Here is a 20,347-nt window from a genome sequence, read left to right on the forward strand (position 1 = left end):
TTATCACTTGATTGATATCACAAAAGATTTAACGTAAGTTCTCTGATTCCAAACTCAGTGATATTCCCATTGTCCCTCCTTTAAAGTCATCTTCATAGACTTGATAATCAAACCAGGGGAACTAATGCGATCACACTAAGAGAGGGCTTGGAGAGAAAGAAAAGAGAGGCTTTAGCCAGGACTGAGCCTCAGGGAATGCCATGGCTAGGAGATGGGACATGGATGATGACCCAACAAAGAAGCCTGAGGAGTGAGCAGACAGAAGAGAGCAATGTCACAAAAGCTGAAAGAGAAGAGAACATTCAGCAGGGGGGGTTGGGGGGTGGTCAACAGTATCAAAGGGAATTCAAGAAGAATGAGGACTGAGAATAGGCCATCAGTTTTAACAGTTGGTAAGTTTGGAGAGAAAAGTTTCAGCAGAGTCATAAGTAAAAGGGTTCAGAAGTGAGTGGGAGTTCAGGAAGTGAAAGCATCAAGTATAGACAGTTTTTTCTTAGATTTTGACTACTAAAATAAAGGCAACCATCAAACTATAGCTGGAAGGAATTGCAGATTTAGAACTGGAAGGAACCTTAGAGGTAATTTAATTTAATTCCCTGGTTTTACAGATGAGGAAACTAGGGCCAGCTTAAATCACTTGCCCCAAATCACAAGAAAAGTAAGAATATGCCCAAACAGACCAACTCCAAATCACAGCGATATTGCCTCTGTCTATTCTGGAAAGATGAGATATGGTATAAGTGTTCCCAGCTCTGAAAAGTTTAAACACATCAGTGGTTTTTTTAAAAAAATAATAGATTCAGTCACTTGCACAGGAAGCACAGGGATGTAAAGTTAGTTCTTCTGAATTGTGTCATGATTAGAGTTTGGAGAAGGAAATGGCAAACCACTCAATATCTTTGCCAAGAAAACCACAAATGGGATCATGAACAATCAGATGACAAAATGAATTACAATCTGGTACTAGGGTTAAATGGAGGGACTTTTAAAGATGAGAAAGCACTATGTTGTTAAGTAGCAGGGGAAGGGAATAAGTATTTCAAGTTCTACCAAATCCAGCAGCCTCTGAAGAATTTAAAGATGAGAGAGAGAAGAGTCAATAGGGCATTACAAGCAGAGGGGTTAACTTTAACAAGAAGCTACCTTCTCATTAGAGACTAGACAAAAGGAAAGAATGAAGAAACGGAGATAGAATAGGAGAAGTCAGATGAGGGAACTCACAGCAGGTGCTTTTCTCAGTCAAGTATAAAGTGAGTTATTCTGCTGAGAGGGACTAGAAAACTCATGAAACAGAAAAGGGGGAAAAGGAAAGAAGGAGAAAAACATCTAGGAGGAAAGTAAAAGGGAAGGAAAGTTAGAACTGGGATAATATTGAGAGAATCTGTCAACAAGTGCTACTTATTAAAAGTACTATGTACCAGAAGCAATATTGGAAGTCAAAATGAGGACAAGAATGGGTTTCGGATAAATGGAAGAATGGGAATGTCTAGTCAGAGATGATGGATGAACATTCTCATTTATATAAAAAAAGGAAAGGAGGAGAAAAAAGTCAGGGGGAAAAAAAAGGAAAAGGGAAGGGAGACCAAAATAGGGATAATACTGGGAGAATCTGTCAACAAGTACTACTTATTAAAAAGTTACTATGTATTAGGAAGAATATTGGAGGTCAAGATGAGAAGAATGGGTTTTGGAGAATTTATGGTCAGAGATGATGGATGAACATTTATATAAGTATAGGCTCTCATCACTTCATGCCAGGACTATCTGATAGCTTGCTGGTTGGTCTCTGCCACAAAAATCTCTCCCCACTCCACAGTTAATCTTCTACTCAGTATCAAAATGATTTTCCTAAGCACAGATCTGATTCTGTCAGATCCTTCCCACCTTAATAAATTAAAGCGGCTCCTTATCAATCACCTCTAAGATCAAATATAAAATCTTCCTATCACCTTCGAGATCAAATATAAAATCTTCTGTTTGGCATTCAAAGCTCTTCCTAATTTCATAACTTCTCATATGTTTACCTCTTCCACAGTACTCTGATTCAATGACATTGAACCCTGCACATCCATTTCCAGACCCTGGACATTATCTCTGCTGTCCCCCAAGCCTTAGAATGCTCTCCTCATCTCCTGACTTTGGCTTCATTCAGCATATTAATCCCCCTTTCTTGTAAGAAGTCTTTACTGATCCCCCTTAATTCTAGTGCCTTCCCTCTCTTGATCATCTGTATTTTATCCTACGTATGAAAATTGTTTATACATAGTCGTTTGTCTATTGTCTCATCTCTTAGACTATGAGTTCCTTGAAAGCTTTTACCTTTCTAGTGCTGAGCATAATGCCTGGTACACAATAATGTTAATGTTCATAACTCACTGTCTTTAGGAGTGCTACATGCCCAAGCAACCAGTTCCAAGCCACAGCAATACTGGCTCTATCTACTCTTTAAAGAGGAAAGGGAAATGTGACAGATGTCTGTTCTGAAAGGATTAAAACACATCAGTGGTTTTTAAAAACAGCATGGAAGAAGTAAAGAGGAAGGTAATTTATTTCTGAGGTAGACACTATCTGATTCTCATAGCATCAGGCTCTAGTTTCTAGCCTTTGTTGCTCCTACCTATTATTTCAGTTTGGGTAATATCTTTGCCCTGGGATACACCTTGTCCTGACCTAGTCTTTTGATGTTTCTTCTGAGGATTGTGAGGGAAACATAAAAGGCTAAATTTCCCAATACTATTTACACAGGCAAGGGCCTAAGGTCAGTTGTGATACAGATAGGGCTCATTTTCTTCACTAATCTGAGTGCATCAGCCTAGGACAGGAGAAAGCATTAAGCTGGGATCTAGAAGACCTGGGTTTTGTCAAAGATTGTGATCATGAGCAGGGGAATGGAATGAGGGAATAAGCATTTATTGAGTACTTACTATGAGGCAGACATTGTGCTAAGTGCTTTACAAATATCTCATTTAATCATCATATCAGTCCTTCAAGGTAAGGCTCTGCTACCATCCCTATTTTATAGTTGAGAAACTGAGGCAGAAGTTGTGACTTGCCTAAGTTGTCTGAAGTTGGATTTGAACTCAGGATCTCCTGACTCCAGGTCCAGCTCTCTTCATTGTGCCATTTAGCAAGGTATTTCAACCTCTTTGGGCCTCAGTTTCCAGAACAGTAAAATGAGAGGGATGGACTATGTTATAAAAGATTCCCAACTAGTTCTAATAACTTTGAAGCTCCCTCCTTTTCCTTTCACATACTTCTATGGGATGAGGGTGGACCTTGAAATGAGGAAGAGGTGGGCTAAAAAATCTGCCTTTATGACATATATTAGTTGTGTAACTCCAGGCAAATTACATAATCTCTCAGTGTTTTAACATCATGATGATTCTATATGACAATAGGGAAGGAAGGAGGTCCATTGACAGTTTATGCACCTTGGAGTTCCTTATACTAATGAACTCAGAGTCTAATTTCTATCCCTTTATATGTTGCCTCATTGAGAGGAACTCCCCACAGGGATACTTTCAGGCACAAGATTCCCCACCAAACTACTTCTCACAGAACATCATTCGGTTTTGCTCCTCTGTTCTCTCTACTGACCCAACATAAAGCTGAATTTACAATTTATAAAGAGACTCCAAAAGCGATGAGGAATGAATCATTGTCGGTAGACTATCAGCTCTCACATGAATGAAGGACAGGTTTCTGAGTTAGGACCTTCCTGATCTGGCTCATGAAATCATCCAGTAATTGCTTATTCCAGGAACATTCAACAATCATTTGAAAAGCGCTTGCTGTTTTTTTTTAAAGTTGGTTTTACTTCACTTTCCAGGCTTATTACACATTACTCCCCTCTGGTATCTGCACCGATGAAATGATGATGCGGCAAGAAGTCCTGGGGTCTTTAGGCCCGGACAGGACGGGCCAGGACAAACCAGTAACATCAGGGTCCCAAAGAGGAGCTTGAAATGCCTCGCGCTTTCTGGCTCTCCAGGGATCCAAGAAGTAGGATTACTGTCAAAGGTAACCCATCACATACTACCTCCAGGGGAAGAAGTCCAACGTTCCCATCCACAGTAAGGATACATAAACAGTCCCTTTTGGTTTCCCCTTCTCCACAACGGGGTAACTGAGCAGCCACTTGCTTGCGATGCCAATAGCGCTGGAAGGCCCGACTCCGCCCCGCCCCACCCTGGCCCAGCTCTTCCCGCTCAAAACGGGCCACTCCTGCTTTCCCCTCTAACTGGTCCTTAGCTAGCCTTATCCATCTGGCTCAGGGCGGGGGCGGGGACCGGCCAGTCCCGAGTCTGGGCTATGGAGTCCCGCCATCTCGTTTTAAACCTGGGCTGTCCCGCGCTCTTACTCTAGGAGGGAGTGGGAGGAGCGGATCTGAGGGCCAGGGTCTGCCCAGTCTTGGTTGGGGCACAACAAAGCCAGGACCCAAGTACTGGTGTCCGAAAGGGTTTGGAGATTCCGGAAAGGGGAGGGGCGACTGGTTACTGGGGGGGTGGGATGGCTGGGAACAGCAGGGCGGTTCTTTCTTGGCGTCGCCATCCGCGCAAGGGTGCGCATCCAGCTGTAACAAACTCCCCCCCCCCCCCCCCCCCCCCCCCCCCCCCCCCCCCCCCCCCCCCCCCCCCCCGCCTCTTCCCATCCCATCCCCCGACCTCCCCCCACCCTCAGCAATCTCTGCCCCTCCCTCTCGTCCGGTCTTCAAGCCCCTCCCGCCTAGTCCCGGGTACCTCCCGCGGGCTGTGCGTGCGGGGGGAGAGATGGGGGCCAAGCGGGCGGTCGCTATCAGAAGTTCAATTTAGAGCCCCACCCTGGTTAGGAGCGGGGACCGGAGCTAGAAATTACTTGATATGATGATGAGAAAAATAACACGGCCCCGCCCCTGCCGACCACGCCCACCGCCAGCCCGGCCACGCCCACCTAGGCTTTCCCTCCTCCCGCCCTCCAGCCCCGCCCCCTGAGCTCCGCTGGCTGAGTCTGTGTCGAGCTGTTTTGCGCCCCCGGGAACTAGAACCCCAGGTAAAGGGGCTTGGGGGGGGGGGTGCGGCCGGAGCGTTAGAGGAAGGTTAGCTCTTCCCGGGGCTGAACCCTGGGGCTGTCCGGAACCTAGCCCGGACTGAGGACTGGAAAGCAGACAGGTTGTACGGCGTTGGGGTTTCAACTCCAGAACAGAGGACCGACCCTTCTCCGCGAAACCCTCTCCAGCGTGGGGCGGAGCCCTCATCGTCTTCTCTAGCGGGGCCCGGGTTCCTGGGATTGAAGGCCCCAGGAGGGTATTGGTTGGGGCGGAATTGAGGACGAGGGAGTTGGGGGCTGGAGACAGGGAACCTCTTGGGAGGGGGCGGGGGAGATTTACTTGGGGTCAGTGGATTCAGGCAGTTTTGTCCCGGGGTTTCGAGTTTCTTCCTCACCACCAGTCATTCTTCTACTCCCTTATTTCCTAAACCAACCTTCCCTCTTTATTTTCTAGTTTTGTGTTTTTTTTATTTTTGTTTTTGTTTTTGTTGGGGATGGGGTGGGGTCAGGAAGAAGAGGTCTGTTGGGACCTGCCTGTCTGCTCCCTCTTTGCTGAGAGGCCGTGTTTGTGTATGTGGGGGAGGGAGAATGTTTCGCTCTAATAGGCTTCATGTTTGTTTTGGGTTAAACCCTATACAGATGGTTTGGGAGTTTTTAGCCCAGGCCAACGTGGTGTTTTGCTGGCCGAAGGGGTGGAAGGGAATTGACTACGACTGGAGAATAATAGGTGAAGAGTTTACCTTTTCCTCTTAGGGGCTGGGTCTTAGAAATTCTAATTAACCACGCTTCTCATCCCGCTCTCTTTTTTCCTTTCCTTTTCTCTTCTGCCCGCCGGCCCCCACCTGCCCTTCTGAAAATTGCACCTGTTCAAGCCTTATATTCAGCAGAACTTCTCCCTTTCAGAATGGCAAAGCATTCGGGTTTCCCTTTTTTGGGAGATTGAGAAATTTCCTTCGCTACTTCTTGAGAATTGGGTAGAATTCACTTCCGTGGCCCCCTCCCCGACTCTTGCCATGCAGGGGTCAGAGAGGACTTTGAGATTCCTAAGAGGGAAACGAGGGATTAGATATTGAGTTTGTGTAGCTGGCTTTCTGAGGAACCAGGTTTCCTTGGATTAAAGCCAGTTAGAAGGGCCAGCAGGTCCAGCTGCTCCAGATGTATTACAGCAGTCCAACTGTTGAACTTTCCAGCTGGTGTCTCCGTATGGCAAAAATTATGTCGTGTATATCCGTGTGTGTGTGGGAGGAAGAGAGAGAGAGAGACAGACACAGACAGACAGGAGAGAGAAGGAAAATGAGAGGGGGAGAAAAAAAATAAGAGAGGAGGGAGAGAGAGGGGGAGACTGGGAGAGACAGAGAAGCAAATATCTGTGAACATCTGTGAGAGAAGCAGCAGCTGGATTGGGTATGTGAGGGGGAGGGGTCAGGGAAGGGGAAAGAAAGGAGTGTGGGGCCCAGAAGAGGGATTATAGATTAGAGACCTGATCAAAGGAATGCTCACAGCCTCTGCCAGCAACCCTTCAGTAAAAGTAGTCTCTAACCCAGGTTCAGGGACAAGTTGAACTGTGATTGAAACAATTATTTCATTAAAAACTGGAATTTTTTGATAGTCAATTTTGATGTGGATGGTGGAGTGGGATGTGTTTGGGGGGGGTGTGGTATGGTGGAATCAGTCAACCAGTTGGCCATCAAAATCAGAATTTCTACTGAAGGCAGGCCCCCTGGAAGGAGCTGACATCCCCAATTGCAGGCTTTTAGGGAAAGATGGACCTACTGGTGACTTATTAAATTTCCTGAAGATAGTTTCCCATTCATTCATTAAGCTTCTTTTGAAGCACCAGCTGTATGTGAGGAAGAAATCCCTCCCTTTTACATGTGTAAGAGGGTAAGAAAGAATTGTGGGGAAAAAGGGCCAACTAATTCCCAAGGTTCACTGATTTAGCTATCCAAAAATATCACTTTCTTCAATGCCCATTATCCTACTTATTAGTATTTCATTCCTTTGGGTTGACCATTACCCACTTCAGCTTCTCCAACCACCACTGTGGTAACTAATCACAATCTCCTTATTGTGAATGGGTTTATGAGATGAAGGGGAGGCAGTGAATGACATAAAGTCAACTAACAAGCATTCATAAAGGCCCATTATGTGCTAGGTACTTTGCTAGGCACCAGGGATGATACAAAGGCAAAAATGACACATTTCCTGCCAACCAGGATGTTTTATTCTATGGGTGGATAAGTAAATACAACATTTATATAAGGTAATGGGGGTACTAGCAGCCGGGGGTGCTAGGAAGAGCCTCTATGTAGAAGGTGGCATTTGAAATGGACTTGGGAAGAGGCTAGGCTTCTCAGAGGCTGAGGCTCTCCCTGATTAGGGAGAGCATTCCTGGCTTAGGAGAGAACTGCAAAAGCACGGAGCCTGGAGATAGAATGTCCTGTACTAGGAGCTAGGAAGTGGGTTTGACTACACAGACTGTAGTCTAGAGTGTAAAATGAGTGAAGTAGAGCATAATATGTAATAAACTCCTTGCAAGGTAGGTTGGGGCCGGATTGTGAGAGGCTTCATGCCTAACAGAGGAGTTGGTATTTGTTCTGTCTGAGAAGAAACAAGGACCCTTTGGAGATTTTCCGAGCAAGGGGATGTCGTGGTCAAGACTAGAGCTTTAGGAATTTCATTGTGGCAGTTAATTGGGGAAGGAGTGAAGAGGAGAGAGACCCCCAAGAACTATCTATTGCAATCAATAGTCCAGGTGATAAATAATTGAACCAACTTTATCTTGTAATAGGAAGTTCTATTTGATCTCCTGTCTGCCTCCTCTAAAATAGGAAAATACAACTGGTCTGGACTAGAGGGCTCTGAGGTAGGGCCTTGTGAAGATTCTCCCAGCTGTGACCAGTAGTGCCTGGGGCTGGGGATTCAGGAATGTTGGGGAGGAAGGAAGGGGGGGTGGGGAAGCCTAGCCCTGGAGGAAGATACTTGGGTTTTTTCCATTATCATCCTCTGCCCTAGGGTTCCTTTTGCCTAGCCATGCTTAGGCAATTTGGGTCCTGTTAGAGGTGATTTGGGAGGGAGGTGGGGGGACTTTCCTCTCTCCTCCCTTCTATCTCTACCCCCAATCCCTGCCTCCCTGGGAGAGGAGGATACATGTCCTCTCCTGCTCCCTAGCTCTGCCCCCCCCCTCCTCCCAGAAAGCTTTGGTCAGAGGGTGATGAAAGTGTAACTTTTACTTTCCCCTCTTCAGCCCCTTCAATATTTGTTGGCATTGGCTACATTCACAGTACAGATCTGCTTCCAGCTTCCCACGGCTCCCTCCCACCCACTTCTTAAAATCTCAGCTTTCCCTTCCTTGGGAACCAGGAACAATGAATGGAAATCTGTGCTTGAAGTGGATGATGTACTTTGTTACTCAGTAGTCTTTTTTTCCCAAAGCAACCCCCTCATTCCTTTCTCTCATTGTTCAGGTTGTGTTCCAAGTATCTTGCAGAGGGGGGCTTCGTGTGCTCAGAGTCTTTTAGAATGTATTGGCTGTGGCGTTGTGCTCATTCCAGTGGAAGAGTTAGATTTTGTGTGTATGTGTGGAGGGCTGTCATCTGGGGGTGTCAGGAGAGGCCGGTGTAGGAGGAGACACAGAGAGAGTAAGAAAGAAGAGGGAGGGAAAAGGGGGGAAGGGAAGGAAGGCGACATACAAATCTTAGCCACTTAGAATTCAGTTAATCAACAAGCCTTTATTCAGTGTCTTCTGTTTGCCAAGCACATGTGCTTGTGAAACAGCCTTCAGGGAGCTTACCTTCTATGTAGGGAGATAATATATGCATATATATTGGTATATACTAAATAGATAGTTTTAAAATGTTGGATGATGGGAGACTGTCACAGAAAGCCTGATTCTAAGAGGGACTGGTGGGAGAAGGAGCCACTTCCAGGTATGGAGGAAAAAACTACAAAAGCTTGGAGAGTATAGGTAGCCTGCCACATATGAGGAAAAAAAGACACGTTTGTTTGGACATTGGAGATTGTAATAAGGAGTGACGTTTATAAGGCTGGAAGAAGCTAGATTGGGGCCAGGATATGAAGGTCATTAAAAATCATGTAAAGGGGTTGATCTTAGAGGTTTATCAAGGACTTCTTGCCTTAACAGACTTTAGAATAGCCCTTTTGTTCATTTTCTCACTCTAGATGTCTGTATTTTTTTTTGTGTCTTTTTAGCCTCTAGGATGATTTTAATGCAAAACATAACATCCTGGGCGCCAGGTCTTATGAGAGCACTTTCATAGACCTGGTCCTCCAAGCTTCAAGTCTGCATCCTAGTGAGAAGTTGGAAAGTTCTGTAATTTCACAGTGCCAAAGTTTATTTTTTTGGTTTATATACATTTTTTACCTTTCCCAGTTAAATGTAAAACATTTCTTATATTCATGTTTAAAACTTTGAGTTCCATATTTCCTTTCTCCATTTTGTATTCTCTATCGCTATTGAGAAGATATATGTGAAATCGTGTTGAAATTTAAGAGATAGCTAGTCCTCTGCAAGCCAAAAACTTGTCTTAAAATGCCAAATAAGAGTTTATATTAGATCTTAGACTTTGGAGTTTATTGAGAAGCTGACACGATCAGATTTGCCACTGTTAGGGAAATCACTTTGGTGAGCACTTGGTAAGTGAAAGGAAGGTGGTTTAGAATGGGGAAAACTTTGAGGCAAGGAACCAATTGAGAGGCTACTATAATAGGAGATCCCTCCATTCCAGAAAAAAAAGAGATGGAGAAGGAACTCTTCTGAACTGCCATCACAGCCTTTCTGGTGTGCTCTCTGGAAGGGAATATTTATCTCTCCAGAGTTCCTGGAAGAGCTGGAATGTACGTTATACCTATTGGTGAGGGACAGTGAGAAAGTCCTCCTAGAGAATATATTTTGACTGGCTTTATGCAGCAAGTCCCAGGGACAATTTAAGGCTAGATTAGCACTCTCTCCATTCCTTTCTTTAATCAGGCCAGATAGTAGGATATTGATTGGACTTTACAACCTTGAGGAGAATGAAGAAATGGTCTAATTTCAATCTTCAGGTAGAAGATTGGGCAATTCCAAGTCATTCAGCCTGGGCTCAGAGATTCAGTGGAAAAATAAAAAACTGGCAGCCAGAATTCAAGTTCTAGTCAAAAGTATCTTGGATTTAGAGCCAGAAGGAATTTAAAAGCTCCTCCCAGATCTGCATTTAACCAGCTATGTGCCTTTCAACAAGTTCCTTAGCCTCTGTATCATAGTTTCTTCATCTTTAAAATAGGATACTCCTGCCAGGTCCACCTGACTCATGGGGTTGTAATGAGACTATAAGGAAATATATACATTCTTACATGCAGGTATATAAATATGTAGACACATACATGTGTTAACAGTGCATGTATGGTGTGTGTTTATACACAGATACATATGCAAGCATGTTGAAAAGCATTGCTAACTTTATGAATGAAAAGGATTATAAGACCAAGTTTCTAGAGCTTCAAGGTTATGTGTTGAGGACATTTCAATAATTTTTTCCTAAGCCCTACAAGATCTTGGATCCTGAGAGCAAGTCACTTTACCCCCTACAATTTTTTTCATTAATTCCTCTTGTTTTATATAGTGCGCGCACACACACACACACGCATACATGTATGTGTGTGTATGTGTGTGTGTATATATATATATATATATATATATATATACATGTTAAGCAAATTTTATATTTAAAATGACTGATACTGTCTGTGACTTTTTCTACTTGTAAACCTCCCTCCCCCTTCTATCATTAATTAGATTGTGAATTCCTTGGGAAGAGGGATTTTTTTTTTTGCCTGTCTTTATATTCAGAACACATAGCAAACACTTAATAAATGAGTATTGATAAACTATTCTCTGAAGCCAAGACTGTACATTGCAATTAATTAGAGTTTGGCTACTTTTTTTTAAAGCATTGTTTTCATTTATATTATTGTTATCATTATGTACCTAAAGTCTTTAAGCTTCTTAAAAAAATTTTTTTTTTTTTTTTAAAGTGCACTAAAATTTGTGGGGCAAGACTTTTGGGACCACCCTATATATGGTATTCCTAGTTTTGCTGTCTTTGAAATAAGACTATGCAATGACTACACTTTAGATATAGTCATTCATCCACATTTTCGCATGTTTCTCTAACTTCAACATATTCATCTCTTAGGGTGTCTCTGAGTAAGCTCTGAGTAAGTCACTCTTGCTTCTCTCCCTATTCATTCCCTCCCACCCATATTCATAGGATATGTTCCTAGAGCTGAGATCCAGGCAGCAGGTGCCATTAAGTATAATGTAATTTCTTCTGTTTATGTCCTTTTAATCAGTTTATATTTGCTAATAGCTTTCTGGGCTTTATCTTCATCCCTTTGTCCCTGATGTCCACTAGGCTCTAACAGAAGACCCTGAAGTAATACATATGGAAGAGAAAGCTCCAAACCCAGGTGTCACTGTAAGAAGTCAAATACTGGCAATGCTCAGAGACCCAGGCTGTGCCTTATCTTAAGGCCTTTTTAATGGGCTTAAAGCCTAGATAGAAAGCGTATTTTGGTAAAAAAAAAAAAACACACACACACATTAAAGGTAGATCTTTGGTTTTTTCCTTCAAAACCTTGTTTTGTAGAAAGGGCTCTGTATAAACCTTGAAGTGCTAAATAACTGTGAGTAGTTATAATTATTAACTCATTCATTATCTTGCTCTAAGTCTACTTTTGTTAACTCAGATTAAGACTGTTTTTCAAGATCCCCCTTAGGCTAACTTCATATTTGCTAATGGTGTGAAATTTAATAGGGATAAAAATTATTCTTCATTTAAGTTAGAATCCTTTTTGAAAAGGTCCTTTATTGATTATAATTTTTACCGTGTTGTGCTCAGTAAAGGATGTGTTTAATATTTCTTCTCTTTTGAATCGTGTGTATGAGATTTTTATGCCCCCTACACATGGTCAAGTTTTGCAAAGGCAAAAATGTTATGCACAGCTGAGAAACATGCATATTTCATTCTGTTCACATTCGGTAATCTTCAAAGATTTATAGTGACCAATTTTTAAAGTTCTTCTCATGTCCTTGTTTTTTTTAAATTTTTAAAATTTCATCTAGGGTCGTAGCGAGAATACATTGAAGTCTCTAACTATTATAGATTTACTGTTTATTTCTTCCTGTACTTTGTTTAACTTTTATTTCAAGTGTTTACACATTCCAGATACTTTGGTATGCCATCAGTGCATATGTATTAAGTAGTGATATTATTTCATTGCCTATAGTATTTTTAAAAGTAATGTAATTTCTCTGTATATTTTAATCATGTCTTTTTTTTTTTTTTTTTTTTTTTTACTACTACATTGTTGGGACTAATGATTTCTATATCTGCTACTTTGAGTTCACCTGAAGCATAATGAATTCTCTTCCAGTGTTTCAATTTAAATATATATGAATATTTGTTTCATATGTTTTCTTGTAAACAATATGTCCTTGGATTCTGCTTTCTAATCCATTCTTCTGTCCTCTTGCTTTTTGGGTGAATTCATTCCATTCGTATTTACAGTGTTATGCTGATTTTGTATTTCCCTTCATCACATCCTCACCCTTTTTTGTTTTGTCTTGTTTTGTTTACCCTATCCAAAGAAGGGGATGATAAAAGAGGACTATGATCAATGCTAATGAATTGTAATTGAAGTAATGGCCTTTTTCTTTATTGCCCTTTCATCTCTAGCCCTCACTCAGAATTCTGGTCTGTGGTTCTGATATTTTCTTTCTTTTAACAGTCCACCATTCGGAATTGGTTTATTTTGCTTGTGACCATTCCCTCCAAGGAATACATATTCTCCTTAAATCTTTTTTTCCCCTTTCCCTGTCCTTACTTATCCCCCTGCTTAAATTAATGTTTCATTAAATTCTATATGTGTATATGTATTCAGTACTGTTTTCAGATAAGAATGTCCAGTTTAGATAAGAATGAGGTTCGGTTGTGTGATGTCTTATTGATCCACCCTTCTTTCCTATATGCTTGTCTTCTTTTACGTCCAATTGTGAGATAACATAAACTCTAATCCACTCTTCCCCATTTGTTCTTTAGTGTTATTCCTTTTCTCTTCCTTTTCTTACCTTTCAAGAGAAGCAGGATGGAACAAAAAAAATTCCTTGTTTCTCTGCTTTTTAATATTCCTTCTGTGAGCCTTGAATACATTAGGATTTTGAAGGGATACTTGTTTTTTCTCCTTTTAGAATGTAAGTAATTCACTGTAGTTCATCTCTTTATAGTTGCTCAGATGCTTGATTCACCTGAGGTCATCCTTGCTTTCCTGGTAGGATATTATTCTAGTATTTGGGGCTTTTTGTACAGTCCTGGGATGTATGAAGCAACTTACTGATATTTCTTTTTTGATCTTGTGATCATTATCCATTGTAGTTGTTATTTATTTATTTATTTTTTTTTTTTATCATTGCTGGAGTATATGTGGGAGAGATGAGTTCCTTACAGCTTTTCTTGTTACCGTTTTACCCCGAAGTCCCACTAGTATAAAATTATGCCTTTGCTTATTTACAGTTTTTTTAGGTCTGCCTGGGGAGACTTTATCAACTATTGTCCCGGAGCAAAACAGACTTGTTGAGATTAAAGAATATTGTTGGGGGCCTGGAAAATTTTGTCTTCAAGTTTGCCTTGGAGTTGAGATACTCAATACCTGCTTCTGAAACTGTTCAATAACTGAAACTGTTCCTATTGGAAGGCAGGGGTGAAGATTGTGAACCTTAACGAAATGAAGTAATCTGCTCTATTCTGGGATTGGATTGTGGGCCCAAAGATTGGGTATGAAAGGCCAGTGACTCTAGAAACTACCTTGTAAGGAACTGAGAAGCCTGAAGGGCTATTTTAGGGCTTAAATTACATCTTCTGATAAAAACAATCCTGGATATTTGAGTGGAAAGGGGAAGAGGAGGAGCTGTTTCTAGCCTTGGGAGAATTGAGGCTTTTAGTGCTTTCTGGGAGGCTCCCTTCCCCCTACCCCCCTACAGAATCAGCTCCTGAGGGCCTCTAGATTTTAAGCTTTGTTGCTAATTAGAGCAGCAGTAATTATATGCCCTGGAGAGAAACTGTGAGAGAAACTGTGATTCCTGACCTAGGGAGCTGCAGGATCAGGGATTCTGGGATGTAGGCCAGTCCCTTTAGTTTACAGGTGAGGAAACTGAGTCACAGAAGGGTGAATTATTTGCCCAAAATTATCTAGTGGAATCAATCATTAAACACTTATTTTTCACCATATTCAAGATAGGATGCTGCCTAGGGACTTGCAAGCTAATTTGGGACACAAGACACATACTTAAAGGAAAACATAACCATGGTCACTAGGAAGGAGGTGGTCAGGGCCAAATCAGGTACAAGATAGTAAGATCTATGGTGATTCCGAGAAGGGATTCTAGGAGCACAGATTTAGAGCTGAAAGGGGGCCCTTAGAAGTCATTTAGTTCAATTCTCTCATTTTCTAGATGATGAAACCAAGGGTTATAGAGATTACTGTGATTTAGAATGGTAAATTCTTCTTGGAAAAACCTTCATGGAGGTTACCCTTGAGGTATTTATTGAAGGACAGGTAGGATTCAGAGCCTGGCCTGGATGAGAGGAATGTTTGGGAGAGATTCTTTTTTTTTTTTTTTTTTTTTTTATTTAATAGCCTTTTATTTACAGGATATATACATGGGTAACTTTACAGCATTAACAATTGCCAAACCTCTTGTTCCAATTTTTCACCTCTTACCCCCCCCCCCCCCCTCCCCTAAATGGCAGGATGACCAGTAGATGTTAAATATATTAAAATATAACTTAGATACACAATAAGTATACATGACCAAAACATTATTTTGCTGTACAAAAAGAATCAGACTCTGAATTATTGTACAATTAGCTTGTGAAGGAAATCAAAAATGCAGGTGTGCATAAATATAGGGATTGGGAATTCAATGTAATGGTTTTTAGTCATCTCCCAGAGTTCTTTTTCTGGGCATAGCTAGTTCAGTTCATTACTGCTCCATTAGAAATGATTTGGTTGATCTCGTTGCTGAGGATGGCCTGATCCATCAGAACTGGTCATCATCTAGTATTGTTGTTGAAGTATATAATGATCTCCTGGTCCTGCTCATTTCACTCAGCATCAGTTCGTGTAAGTCTCTCCAGGCCTTTCTGAAATCGTCCTGTTGGTCATTTCTTACGGAACAGTAATATTCCATAATATTCATATACCACAATTTATTCAGCCATTCTCCAACTGATGGACATCCATTCAGTTTCCAGTTTCTAGAACCTTCTAGCCCAAAAAGGACTGCCACAAACATTCGTGCACATACAGGTCCCTTTCCCTTCTTTATAATCTCTTTGGGATATAATCCCAGTAGTAACACTGCTGGATCAAAGGGCATGCACAGTTTGATAACTTTTTGAGCATAGTTCCAAACTACTCTTTGGGAGAGATTCTTGAGAAAGCTTTTGTTATTCAAAATTGACCTTACGGTCTAACTCTCCACTCCCTATTGCCCTCAATTTAAGATCCCCAGGTTCTCTCTTAAGAGGACCTTTCTGAAAAAGACGTGATTGGAATCCACAGGTAGGACATTTTGTTTTCTTTTAGTCACATCTTTCCAGGTTGGAAGAGCACTGGACATAAATGAATGAAATGGAATATTATTGTAGAACAAGAAATAACTAACAAAGAATTTGCAGAAATGTAATTGTTTATATGAATTGATGTAGCAGGACATAAGCACAACTCTATATATGTCAATGAAAAGAGCACTTAGAGGAAGTTAAACTCAGGAATTCTAATAATCAGTTTTGGTCCTGAGGAAGAAATGATAAAATATACTTCCCTCTTATTGACAAAGAGGTAGAAGATTACAAAAAACAGATATGTTGTATCCATTATCAGCTGCAGTGATTTAGATTGTTTTTACTTTAAGTATTTTTCATTGTTTAGAAAGGAGGGGTAAATTGCGGGGGGTAGTTTCTGTGTGAAGTAGATTGGAGATTGGATAGTAATTTTCAGAAATGACTGATGTTAAAATACCAACTAAACTATTAAACTAAGTTATTTTTCTAGCTATCTTGATAGATAGATCTAGTTGGGTATCTGTATACTAAAAGACCTACAGATGGCCTTTAGGGATCTCAAATTAAAAACTGTGCTAACAAAAATTATAATGTAGCTTCCTTGGGGAGGAGGGACTTTTTTTTTTTTTTTTTTTTGGTTAGTAAATGAATTCCCTTAAACATGCTGCATATTGTTAAGTGTTCAATAAATGCTTGTTTATACTACTCATTTGGCTTTTACCATGAAAGACATTGTGGTATGTTTTGTTTTGTACGTTCAAATGACTGATTTGTATTTATGATTTGGTGCAAGTCATTTCTCTTTGGCCTATTGGTGAAAGTCAGTCTGCTAATATGTAAAATGTGAGAAATAATACGTAAAGCAGTGTAGTCAAATTTAAATAGAAATGATCGTTTTTATTTATTTTGTTAAATATTTCCCATTTGTACTTAAATCTGATTGGAGAATAAGCCACATGTATTTGAGACATCTGTTGTACAGAATTATTGTGAGGGAAGCATCTTGTAAGCCTGAAAAGTCCTATATAAATATGAGTTCTAGTTATGCAAATTCCATCTTTTAAGTCCTAGTTCCCTCCCAATCTTCCCAGGAAAAACCTGTCTATAACCACTCATTTAGCCTTAACCACACAAGACTTTGTGATATGTTTTGTTAGTTTGAATGCTTCATTCTGGTTTATGATTTGGGCAAGTCACTTCTCTCTGGGCTATTGATCATCCAAATACTTAGTACTCTTTCTGGGGTACTGGCTACTACTGCTTAAGAATGTCTCATGTTCCAGATGAGAACAAAAAGAAATTACTGAGGGAGCAGAAATAGGGAGAACAGAAGCAGAGCAGTCTAACTGGGGAATGATTTGGAAAAAAAAATCTCAGATCTGAAATTATATCATTTGAGAGTCATTTGTTTGACTCCTAAAATCTTAAAATCCCCTTCCAAAATGTATATGCCTTATTTACTTGTCAATAATAGTTCACATTTATATACTTCAGATTGATTTCTTCACTGTAATCTCTAGACAGATAAGATTTTTAGCTCTACTTTATGAATGATAAAACCACGTCTAAATCTGAGTGATATGCCAATAGCCACATAGCTAGAAAATGGCAAAGGGGAAATGGAAATTCCTGTTTAGAGAAACAAAGTTGAAGGATAAATCATAGTGTGAACTCTGGGATGGAAAGGGATTCAGGCCATCTAGTTTAAGCTGTTCCTGGAAAAGAATTTTTCCTGTAATATTTCAGAGAAGTATGTAACTAAGATCTCTAGTATTGGGGAATTCACTATCTCCCAAAAGGCTCCATTCCATTTTTTTATAACCCAAATTGTTATTCAGTTGTTTTTTCTAACATTGAGCCATAGTCTGATTTTGCCATTTACAGTTGTTTCTAGGCACCAAACAAAATAAATTTTTAATCTCTTATCTTCTGGAGATAGTCAATTAAGTCAACAAGCATTTATTAAGTACCTGCTCTGTGTCAGCCACTTTGCTAAGTGATGGGCATACAAAGGTAGGCAAAAATAGTCTCTGTTCTCAAGGAGCTAACCATCTAAATAAAAGAAATAACATGGAAAAAATTATGTACAGACAAGGTATACGCAGGTTCTTGATCCACGGGGTCCATCCTATCCATTAGATATCTATTATTCCCCAAACCTAGAGTGCCTGTGAAAATAAACCTGACTTCCTTCTTTTAAAAGGCAGCAAAATCTGTTGTATAGAGCTTTACCTTTATTTTTCACTTGTTTGAAGCTGCTGAGGGTTACAATAGATGAAGTCTGGACTAGGAGTTTGAATCCTGCCTATGGCAGCTTAATAGCTTCGTAACTCTGATCAAGTTACTTAGACTCTTTCAGGCTTAATTTCCTCATCTGGAACATTAGAATTATAGTACTTACTGTAATACCTAAGTGCCATGAGGATCAAATATGATACTGTGTTTGTAAAGTGCTTTGCATATGGAATTAAGGGTCTCAGTATTTCCATTCCAGGAACCAGTTCTAATTAGTTGGTGAGTATCAGATTGATTTATTTTTCTAATTTCCTTATCTACCTTTTGGTTATTTTGTTAGTGAGGCAATTCAAGACTTCACCTTATCTGATTTTGAAAAAGAAGACATATAACTTTAGCTAAGTTGACTATCTCACATTAAATATATAATCCTACCCACAATTTAATTTCTTCAAGTGAGGATATGAGCAGCCTTGAGATCAGGGAACCATGATTTTGGCTTTCTTTAACACTTATCACAATGCCTGGTACATAGTAATCTTATAATAAAAGCTTGTTGGCTAACTGACTAAATAATGTTTGTTTCTTGGAAGTTTGTACTGGAGAGGCTGAAATTCAATTTGGAAGAAACTCTGAACACACAATCAGGATTCCTAACTCAATTAAAAAATTAAATTGTGTGTGTGTGTGTGTGTAATTAAATGACTTGCCTAGCGTCACGCAGCTAAGTTGGTGTTAAGTTTCTGGGGACAAATTCCTGACTCCAAGGCCGTTGCTCCATGATCACTGTGCCATGGCCACTGCGCCATCTAGCTTCCTCTCGATTCACTTTTAGAAGGTTTTGCCAACTAAAGTAGAAAAGACGTTGCATTTGGTGTTGGGTTGAAATCTTGATTCTTCAATTTACTAATCTGTACCTGAATAGAAATCCTTTTTTGCATCATACTCACTAAGCAGAAAATCTTGTTTTTGTTTGAAGGCTTTCAGAGGGGGAGACTCAACTATCTCTAAAGGTAGCCCATTTCATTTTTAGATAGCTTCTTTAATTGTTAGGAAATTACTCCTTGCATGAAGACTAAATTTGTCTTTCAGCAACTTCCACCCATTGTTCTTAATTCTGTCCTCTGGAGCCAAGCAGAGCAAGTTTTATCCCTCCCCTTGAAATCCTGAATATGACTATCATGTCCTCATTAAGTCTTCTCTTCTCCAGACTAAATGTCTCTATGTCCTTCAGCTGATCTTCAAGATGAACTTGAAGCCCATCCCTGTCCTTCTTGCCTTCCTCTAAACTCTGAATAGCCTTATCTTTTCTAAAATGGGCTCAGAATGTGTGAACAAGATATTCCACATGTGGTCTAACTAGAGCAGAATATGGAAGAATGGAGTATGCTTTTCCTGGACACAATAATTCTGTCAACATAACCTAAGATTTCTTTAGATTTTGGGGGGCTGCTATGTCATACAATTTAGGGGATTTTTGTAACTCATTGCATGACCACTTTTTTTTTTTAACAAGTTTGAGTCAGTTTATGCTTCCACTGACAGGATGATGTTAGCTTGAGTGGTTTACCACAGCCTAGCCAACTTTGAATTTTGATAACTTTTGATGTCTTTGCCAAATTGATGGAAGTCTGGTGCTATAGGCAGAGTTGATTTCCATTTCTCTTGATTAGATATTTTAATCTCATGGTGGCTATAAATTCATATTTCATAGGATTGTTGATTTAGAGGTGAAAGGTACCCTAAGACCTTCAGTTTACAGAGAAGGAAACTTGAAGAGCAGAGGTTAGAATGACTTGCCCAGATCATACATGTAGGTAAAAAGCAGCTAAGTCAGTTTCAAAAAACTAGGTCTTTTTGTTGTTGTTCCAATTTAGACTTCTTTTCATTGTGCCACATTAGCTCTTCATTCTCTCTACTTTCCCCTTTGGAGTCCTGGATTCACATACAAGAATTAGAGTAGATGTTCTATCCCTTGTTGATCTCTTTTTCTTTTCTCCCTCTTTTCTTAGAGGTGATTTTATATGGATACAGACAACAGCTGTCAAAGTCAAGGGAGGCTGGTAGGCCAATTCCTCTCCACTGCTCTCCCCTTTTATTCCTCCTTTTCCAGCCAAGTGGGCTGTAGTTTCCAGTTGAGGTTGGGGGAGTCAGGTGCCCATGGATTCAGGAGGAGTGATGGGAAGGGCAAACAAAGGAAGGGAGCGACTTGGAAGGAACTGCTATTTTTGCCTTTCCTGGTAGGGCGGGAACAACAGTGATAGTTTGCCTAGACAAACTGCCTACCCTGGCGGAGATGAGGCTATGAAGTCTGGGGAATCCCCACTTCCCTGGGTGGCGTTTCCTTCCTGTGAAGCTAAAGCTCTTGGCTTCCTTGAGTTTATTTATGTGAGCATTGGAATCTGGAGAGCCAACCTGGAACAGTAGACCTGGATTCTAATCTGAATTCTGTCCCTGAGGGACTT

General features: G+C 40.6%; 1 protein-coding gene across 11 annotated transcripts in view; it reads left to right on the forward strand.

The window, feature by feature from the left end:
- The first annotated feature begins 285 nt into the window (after positions 1-285).
- CARHSP1 (calcium regulated heat stable protein 1) overlaps positions 286-20,347 on the forward strand; it is a 28,610-nt gene continuing 8,548 nt past the window's right edge. For 2 of the 11 annotated variants that reach the window (XM_031944808.1, XM_031944824.1), the window contains exons 1-3: positions 286-392; positions 2,386-2,541; positions 3,830-4,020. The gene's annotated coding sequence lies outside the window, so the exon portion shown is untranslated. Of the gene's footprint in view, positions 393-2,385; positions 2,542-3,829; positions 4,021-4,050; positions 4,074-4,835; positions 5,029-5,061; positions 5,283-6,678; positions 7,289-20,347 lie in introns of those variants that run through there. The other 9 variants (XM_031944812.1, XM_031944831.1, XM_031944818.1 and 6 more) reach the window with 8 other exon arrangements.

Source organism: Sarcophilus harrisii, chromosome 1 (assembly GCF_902635505.1).
Source record: "Sarcophilus harrisii chromosome 1, mSarHar1.11, whole genome shotgun sequence".
Taxonomy (NCBI): Eukaryota; Metazoa; Chordata; class Mammalia; order Dasyuromorphia; family Dasyuridae; genus Sarcophilus; species Sarcophilus harrisii.